This window comes from Narcine bancroftii, chromosome 8, assembly GCF_036971445.1.
Source record: "Narcine bancroftii isolate sNarBan1 chromosome 8, sNarBan1.hap1, whole genome shotgun sequence".
NCBI classification, from domain to species: domain Eukaryota; kingdom Metazoa; phylum Chordata; class Chondrichthyes; order Torpediniformes; family Narcinidae; genus Narcine; species Narcine bancroftii.
The window spans coordinates 144,051,202-144,060,751 of NC_091476.1; the positions used below are offsets into that span (position 1 = coordinate 144,051,202).

At 42.9% G+C, this 9,550-nt stretch overlaps 1 long non-coding RNA gene across 1 annotated transcript; it reads left to right on the forward strand.

Annotated features, from left to right (window-relative positions):
• The first annotated feature begins 3,835 nt into the window (after positions 1-3,835).
• LOC138741867 (uncharacterized) lies at positions 3,836-8,044 on the forward strand. The gene is made up of 2 exons (XR_011343829.1): positions 3,836-3,917; positions 7,866-8,044. It is a non-coding gene; the product is annotated as an uncharacterized lncRNA (long non-coding RNA).
• Positions 8,045-9,550: the final 1,506 nt, after the last annotated feature.

Here is a 9,550-nt window from a genome sequence, read left to right on the forward strand (position 1 = left end):
CAGAGACATGCAAACACACACACACAGACACACACACACACAGATACATCTCCCACATCTGCTTACGCTTCAGCAGAGCTGAGAAATGTAAGTAGAGAATTTGAAAAATGTTCAAGGAAACAATGCGATGACCATGAACTCAACTCAGACTGCAGATAAATAGCTTGGTTGATGATTCATCCATTGTTTGCTGCAGTATACAATTAAAGTTTATACAAGGCCAAAATAAATGTTGAATATTGTCAGAGTCAAAAGTTAGCGAGGTTTGGATAGAGTTTTTTTTGTTTTTAATGTTTCAAGTGAACATAATAAGCTTTATTGTCACCAGATTTGTTCTAAATATAAACAAATGCTGGAGAAACTCAGCAGGTCAAACAATGTACTTTATACAACAAAGATAAAGATACAAAACTAATGTTTCAGGGTTGAGCCCTTCATTAAGGTATGAGCAAAAGTATCTGGTGCCTGATCATACCTTAATGAAGGTTCAAGCTCAAAATGTCAGTTATGATTCTTTATCTTTGCTACATAAAGGACACTGTTTGACCTGCTCAGTTTCTCCGGCATTGTGTTTTTAGTTCAACCAGAGTATCTGCAGACTTTCGTGTTTTACACCAGATTTGTTCCATTCCCTTTGAACCTTGGAATGACAAATGTGGAGAAGCAATTCCATAAAACCAAACCTGAACAGAGGACGTTTCTTTCTTCTTCATGGGAATATGATGATCGCTAACCAGAACAGCAACGTGCACCACTGCTCTTAGGAAGATGGCGTGGGTGAGCCATTTTTGAGCTGATGAGATCCAGTCAGCAAGTGTCCTCCCACAGTGTTATTAGGGAGGGTGCTCCAGAGCAACACACAACAGTGTTGAAGGAACTTATCAAGTCACACAGTGTCCATGGAAAGCAGTGGGGAATTGGCATTTCAGGCAGGATCACAGGAGCAATGAAAGTCTTGATTGCTGCAGTCTCCAGGAATATAAAACACAGCAAAACAATTTCAGTATAATTAACAAATAAGATACCATGAATAGAAAATAAAGATATTAAGCATCCCACTCTCATACTCACATGTCTGTCCAGGGCCTCATGTACTGTCCCACCAAGACCACCAGTAAAATGAAGGAACATCACTTGATTTCCTGAATGATCAATGAACCAAAGACACTGCCTTACTTTGTCTTTTCATGCATTATTTTTATTTATTGTTGTACGGTGGTTTATATGAATGTTTTCCCTGTGACGCTGCTGCAAAACAACAAATTTTGTGACTTGTTCATGACAATATGTTCTGATTCCTGATTCTGATTCTGATTTTCCATCTGGGCCTTCTCTAGTTGGATGCCATTAGCATGAACTTCTCCAGTTTCTGCTAAGCTGCTCTCCATTCTCCCTGTCTTCCCTTCCCATCCCTTCCTGCTTTCCCTTCCCTCTGTTTTCATTCACTCAGCTCTCCATCCCCCTTTCCTCTCTATTCATCCAGCTATCCCTCCTCTTCCTGCTTGCTGCTGTGCCCTCCCTCCCTTCTCCACCTCCTGCCTTCTCCTGCCTTTGGGACCATGATCCTCCCCCCTTCCCCTTTATCTTTTTGTTCCGATGCCTGCTGGCATTTTTCCATAGCTCGGTGAAGGGCTCAAGCCCAAAACGTCGGTTCTGTATCTTTGTCTTTGCTACATAAAGGACACTGTTAGACCTGCTGAGTTTCCCCAGCGTTGTCTTTTTACTGTAATATACTTTAATCAAGGGCTGAAGGTCCATTGAAATATTCTGACTTTCTATACAAACACAGCTTGTTTCTCACATAGCACAACTTGTGGCTCAGGTTCAACGCCTTTATTCGGAACATACCCCACATAACTCTGGAAGTTCAATGACATTACAGATGAACTTGAAAAAAAGGCAAGGTCTATTATGGTGTGTTTTACATTCAGGCTGGACAAGAATATTTAGTGCAAACATTCCTCAAGTGAATTTTAAAAGAAACCTTTAGCATCAACAAAGTATTTGAAATTCAGGGATACATTTCTTATCTTTGAAATTCTCTTTTCAGGCTCCTGACCCAAAGTGTAAAAGATTACTTCAAACAACTACTGATTTCAAAATCTGTGCGTCTGCTTATCTAGTTGAGGTGTGATGCTCAGAATGCTGAGACCAGACTCTCTAAGAGGAACAATTTGGTGTTCACAGAGATTTTCCCCACACATATACATGCCTTGTTAGTATAATTTTGTAGCTGCATAGCACTTATGATGGGCCAGTCTTGAAATATTCTGCGCATTTCTGGTCACCCATTTCAGGAAAGATGTGGAAGGTTTGGAAAGTGTGCAGAAGAGACAACCAGGAAGATGTCTGGATTAAAGGGGGAGAGCTACAGGATGAGGTTAGACAAACGTGGGTTGTTTTCTTCAGAGGGTCAGAGACTTAGCTGGCTGTCACAATTAGCGCAATACTTTTACGGAGCCAGTGACCTGGGTTCGAATCTGACGGTGTAAGAAGTTTGTATGTTCTCCCCGTGACTGCGTGGGTTTTCTCTGGGTGCTCTGGTTTCCTCTTATCCTTCAAAATGTACAAGAGTGGTAGGTTAATTGAAATATATGGGTGCCACAGCATCATGAGCTGGAAGGGATCCTCGACTGAGCTCTACCCTTTTAATCAGGAAAATGTTGTTTTCCTAACAGTCATATCAAGCATTCACATCATTGAAAAAGGGAATGCAGTGTTACACAAAGATCGGTGCCACCATTTCTAATTTTTAATCACTCATTTCAGGTTAAATCTGTGGCCTGAATTTTGCTTTAGTTTCAGATGACAGATCATGCAAGAAGTAAAACATTTAAGTCTACAGATTCTATGACTGAAGTACAAACACAAGGCTGGAAAAACTCAGTAGGTCAAACAGTGTCCTTTATATAAGGATAAAGATACAAAACCAACGTTTCAGGTTTGAGACCTTCATCAAGGTATGTAGGCACCTGCCTACATTTTGCTCATACCTTGTTGAAGGGCTCAAGTCTGAAACATTAGTTATGTATTTTCATCATTTGCTAGAAAAAGGACACTGTTTAACCTGCTGACTTTCTCCAGCCTCGTGTTTTTACATCTTCCGTATGCTTTCTGTGTTGAGTAATGAGTGAGAGGGGAGTTTAAGTACAAACGGTGCCCTTACACCAATCGACCCTCTTTACCAATTGTAATAATGGATCATTGTTGATTTCCAAGGAGTGGATTTCCTTGGCACTACAGCTGGGATGTTGTCGGTCCCTGAAACTTTTGCAGCATCCATTTGCCATGACGAGTGAAAGGAATTGGAAATTCTTAGGAAGAAACCAAAATGGAACATCCACTTATTCACCAGCACTTGTAACTGCATGTGGCAGGATTATGGAGCTTTATCTGATCCACTGAGAGCAGCTTCACAAGATCACAAGATAGAGGAGCAGCAGTAGGCCATTTGGATCATGAGCTGATCCATTCTCCCACTCAGCCCCACTCCCCTGCCTTCTCCCCATAATCTTTGATAACCTGTCTATTCAGAAACTGAAATCTTTGCCTTAAATACACCCACAACACGACCTCCACAATTGCCGGTGGCAGCAAATTCCAGAGGTTCACCACTCTCTGGCATCTCTATTTTAAATGAGTTCCCTGAAGTTGTGTCCTTTTGTCCTAGACTCCCCTACCATGGGAAACATTCTTCTGAACTCCCTGGAGTACAGTTAAAGACCCGCAGTTGTCTATCTGAGCTCTGGTACATTCCCAATTTACACACTCCAATGTGTGAGCTCACATGCCACACTCATTATTGTGACATCAGATGTCACATTTTGCCAACAACACCATTGCAGTGGGTTGGGTCTCAAATAATGCTGAGCCGAAATACAGGAAAGAGATCGAAAGTCAAGTGGTATGGTGCCAAGGTAGTGACCTCCCTCTCAATGCCAATAAGAGAAAAGAGATAATCAAAGGTTTTAGGAGAGGGGGCAGAGTGAATGCCACTATTCTCATTAATGGCACTACTGACATCAAAAGAGCAGATAACTTCATTCTTATTACAGCACAGAAACAGACCCCTTTGGCCTTTCTAGTCTGTGCTGAACCATTTCTTTTGCCTAGTCCCACTGACCTGCATCCAGTTCCTATCCCTCCATATCACTCCCATCCATGTACCTGTCCAAATTCTTCTTAAATGTTCAAATTGAGTCCGAATTCATCACTTCAGCTGGCAGCTCGTTCCACACTCCCACCACTCTCTGTGTGAAGATCCCCCCCTCACGGAGGGTGCATCTAGGGTATGGCAGGCATGGCACATGCCCAGGGTGTCACTGGAAGGGGGGCGCCGCAGAAGTGGGAGTGCCGCCACTTGAAGGGGGCGCCATTTGAAGGCTCCCCCACCAGCCTCCCAGCCTCCCCCACCCCCCATTCCCCCTCCTGAGCCCCCCCAGGCCATCCCTCTGTTTGGCACTGCCACTGCCATCCCGGACACACAAGGAACAGATATGTTTCTTCTAAACTCGGTACACGCATCTTCCTTCCTCATCCTTGTGTCCACTCTCAATTATACAATGCCAAATGCAACATGGCAGCCACCAAGACCAACTCTCATGAGACCTCCTTGTTGTCATGCATTTTTGATGCATTGGTCACCCCTGCCATAGGCATTATTTTGCAATGATGCACCCCTGCCCTCATGTTCCTCCTAAACTTTTCCCCTTTTACTTTTAGTCCATGTCCTCTGGTTTCCATCTCACCTATCCTAAATGGAAAAAACTCTATCTACATCTACTCTATCTATCCACTTCATAATTTTAAATACCTCTATCAAATCTCCCCTCATTCTTCTGTGCACCTGGAAATAAAGTCCTAACCTGTTTAACCTCTTAGGAATAAATATCTACAATAACCTGACCTGTGGCATGAACATTGAAGTGACAGCCAAGAAAATTCACCCAACCCCTTCACTATCTGTGAAGACTAAGAAAGTTCAGCATGTTCTCATTGTTCCTCAACAGCTTCTACAGAAACACCATCAAAAGCATATTTGCAGGTTACATCAAAGACGGGAGCTGCTCTGCTCAAATCAGAAGAAACTACAGAAAGTGGTGAATGCAGCTCAGAACATCAGGCAACCTTCTCTCCCCTCCTTGGACTCCCACCTACATTTCCCTCTGCCTGGGAACGGACCCATCATATCCCAGACACTTCCGTCGGGGAGGAGGCTCAAGAGAATGAAAGCATGCACCAAAAGGTTGAATGCAGATTTCTTCTCTGCAAACATTAGGCTTTGGAATGAACCCCATGTCAGCGCTCTCATGCTGCCCTTGATTGGTGTTAATTCTTTGGCTTGGCTTCGCGGACGAAGATTTATGGAGGGGGTAAAAAGTCCACGTCAGCTGCAGGCTCGTTTGTGGCTGACAAGTCCGATGCGGGACAGGCAGACACGATTGCAGCGGTTGCATGGGAAAATTGGTTGGTTGGGGTTGGGTGTTGGGTTTTTCCTCCTTTGCCTTTTGTCAGTGAGGTGGGCTCTGCGGTCTTCTTCAAAGGAGGTTGCTGCCCGCCAAACTGTGAGGCGCCAAGATGCACGGTTTGAGGCGTTATCAGCCCACTGGCGGTGGTCAATGTGGCAGGCACCAAGAGATTTCTTTAGGCAGTCCTTGTACCTTTTCTTTGGTGCACCTCTGTCACGGTGGCCAGTGGAGAGCTCACCATATAACACGATCTTGGGAAGGCGATGGTCCTCCATTCTGGAGACGTGACCCATCCAGCGCAGCTGGATCTTCAGCAGCGTGGACTCGATGCTGTCGACCTCTGCCATCTCAGTATAACTTCTCAGTATAATTACACACTCTGTAAATGGTGCTCTTTATCCAGCAGAATGAAATTTTGGTGTAACCTGTTGTTCTAACCACTTACAGCACAGAACAGGCCAGTTCGGCCCTACTAGTCCATGCCGTAACAAATCCCCACCCTCCTAGTCCCACTGACCAACACCCGGTCCATACCCCTCCAGTCCTCTCCTCTCCATGTAACTATCTAGTCTTTCCTTAAATGTAACCAATGATCCCGCCTCAACCACGTCTGCTGGAAGCTCATTCCACATCCCCACCACCCTCTGCGTAAAGAAATTTCCCCTCATGTTCCCCTTATAATTTTCCCCCTTCAATCTTAAACCATGTCCTCTAGTTTGAATCTCCCCCTTTCTTAATTGAAAAAGCCTATCCACATTTACTCTGTCTGTCCCTTTTAAAATCTTAAACACCTCTATCAAGTCCCGCCTCAATCTTCTACGCTCCAGAGAAAAAAGCCCCAGTCTGCACAACCTTTCCCTGTAACTCAAACCTTGAAATCCTGTCAACATTCTTGTGAACCTTCTTTGTACTCTCTCTATTTTGTTTATATCTTTCCTATGATTTGGTGACCAAAACTGTACACATTACTCCAAATTTGGCCTCACCAATGCCTTGTACAATTTCATCATAACCTCCCTATTCTTGAATTCAATACTCCAATTTATGAAGGCCAACGTTCCAAATGCCTTCTTCACCACACCATCTACCTGAGTATCAGCCTTGAGGGTACTATTTACCACAACTCCTAAATCCCTTTGTTGCTCTGCACATACAATCCTGAAATCCTACTTCCTGCAGGTGAGGCAGAATTATCACTTATTGGTCGTTCCAAAAAAAACTGACTCAACTTACACATGTAAACAAAAAAAAAATATTTTGGTAAAAACACAGAAATGCTGGAGAAAATCAACAGGTCTTGAAGAGTCCATAGGAGGGAATTACCTTGAAAAAGAGCTAGGCCTGAAATGTCAGTTTGCCTCCTATGGATGCTACTAGACCTGAAGAGATCCTCCAACATTACTGTGTTTTTGCTACAATCGCAGCGTCTGCAAACTTTTATGTTTTTTCACTCTCACTGTTTTCGGTATTTTGTGGCAAATGAACTTAAAAACCTTAAACTCATTGCAACCTGCCAGTGATTCTCAGCAAATCCATTTGGCTCGTCAGCAGTGCATGTCAGGCCAGAGTAACATCAGCAATTCAAGAATCACCCAGTGCAATGTGGAGCAGTGCCTCAAACACTGGCATGGATACACACATTGCTGTCTCTCACAGTGAATGCAGTCGTCATGGAAACAGCTGGGCAATGATAGGTAAAGGAAAAAAAAATCAAGTGTTTGGAATATTTTTAGCCATGGACTGCCGTGCAGAATACAGCTCGATGCTCCAATGGGTTACTGCTTCAGGCATAACCTTGAGCTAAAACCATATAATCTGTAGCAGACTCCAGATCATTAGTCTTTGTCAGCACTCTCCATGGGAAGCAGTTTTACAATTGTTCTGTGAAGGTTATCAACATTCTATTACACCACACACACAAACAGGGAAATAAAAAAAGAGCATTCTATATAAATTGCATGGCCTCTTCACATTTGTTTCTCCCACTTTACATTTGCTGTTGGTAAATTGTTTGTTGCCCCAGTTTTATTATAACCAATTCCATCTCAGCAGAGAAATATTCTAATAAAATCCTCACTATTAATCAAGTTTTCTACATTAAGGATTCACCTCTGTTCAGGCTGAGTTAGTTGTACAAACAGGTCCATTAATAATCAGAGTTTATGAGGTTTTGGGACAGATGTTTTTTTCAAATATTTTGTTGTCACTTTTTCAGCTGCATCAAGAGCAAATCCCTTCACTCCTGCAATTCCTGCAGATCCTCTTCCTGAAGGGAATTGCTGATTAGGGATCATTGTAATGCAAAGATTCAACTGAGGCCTTTTCTTCTATCAAAGTCCTTCACTGACAATCTTTTGTTGGTATCCATTAGCTTACTATTTTATTTTTTCTTTACAGGTACCTGTTCAGCTGTAGCAAGTAAGAATATAAGAACATCTGGCCCATCGAGCCTGCTCCACCACTCAATTATATCATGTCGGATCTGATGAGTGGCTCATCTCCACCTACTTTCCTTTTCCCCATATCCCTTAATTCCCCAACTTAGTAAAAATCTATCTAACCTTGACTTAAATATATTTACTGAGGTAGTCTCCGCGGCTTCAATGGGCAGTGAATTTCATAGATTCACCACTCTAGGAAAAGCCATTCCTCCTCATCTCTGTCCTAAATTGATTACCCTGAATTTCGAGGCTATGTTTCCTAGTTCTAGTCTCTCCTGTCTATGGGAACAACTTATCTTATCTGTGCCTTTCATAATTTTATACATTTCTATAAGATCCCCTCTCATTCTTCTAAATTCAAGCGAGTACAACCTGAGATAACTCAATCACCCCACTCAATTTAATGTCATGAGCAAACTTAGATTCACTACACTCTGTTCCCTCCTCCACATCATCAATGAATTCTGTGAACAGTTGTGAGCCCAGCACCAACCCCTGCGGCACCCTGCTCACCACCGATTGCGAACAAGAAAAAAAACCCTGTACTCCAACTCTCTACTTTCTATCAGTTAACCAATCCTCTATCCATGCTCATACATCACCCCCAACTCTATGCATCCTTATCTTCTGCACAAGTCTTTTATGTGGCACCTTATCGAATGACTTCTGGAAATCAAAGTAAACATTGTTATCATTACATGCAGAGCACAAATATGGCTGCAGTTCAATACTAAATCCTACACACGGCATCTTTCAACTGCTTCCATCAGGGAAGAGATACAGGAGGATCAGAGCCAGCACCACCAGGCTGAGGAGCAGCTTCTTCCCACGGACAGTGGGAATGTTGAACGACCAAAGGAACTGCTCACACTAACCATCCGAGACTGTCACATGGAAACATGCAACCAGACGTAGCACACATGCAGACAAATAATACTTATACAGGACAAGTATTCATATATACAAATAAATAAATAAGCTCTCTGAATCACTGCATCTCTGCTTTTATTTTGCTAAATAAACAGCGCTTTCTGTATTGTTGATCAAGCCTGAAATGTTGCTTCTGTATCTTTATCTCTGCTATTTAGAGTACACTGTTTGACCTGCATTGTGTTGTTACTAACACTTTCTGTGTTTCTGTTTTGGACCAAAGTTTTGTTTCCCCTGAAGAAATGAGCAAACCCTCTGTCCATTTCTCCACTACACAAAGGCCTGTAAGTGACGTGATTCATGTACTGACTCGCACGTGCCACGAATGAAATCAACCTTCATCAAAATAAGATTTAATTTTTCACGAGTATAGGCCAGGTGATGGGAAATATATTTGATGATTCATTCTACTGCATCTGCCAACCCAAACACACTTTGTTATGGTGGGCATTTTGACTGGGTGTGATCCTCTACATCCAATGGAGAGGCTCAGTTGCTTGTTCATGTGTACATGGGTTGAGCACAAGGTTGAGCTCGGTGCAAAGGGCGATGAGGCAGGGAGTTAATAGCACAGCTAGACACAAGCCTGATAAAGGACTGAGAAACTCACTGGAGGGCTGCCAGGGTCCTCATGAGGACAGCCTTCAGGTAAACATTACCTCGTTAAGATCACAGCAAACGTGAAGTTGGAGTAAATAATCTCTTTGCCAG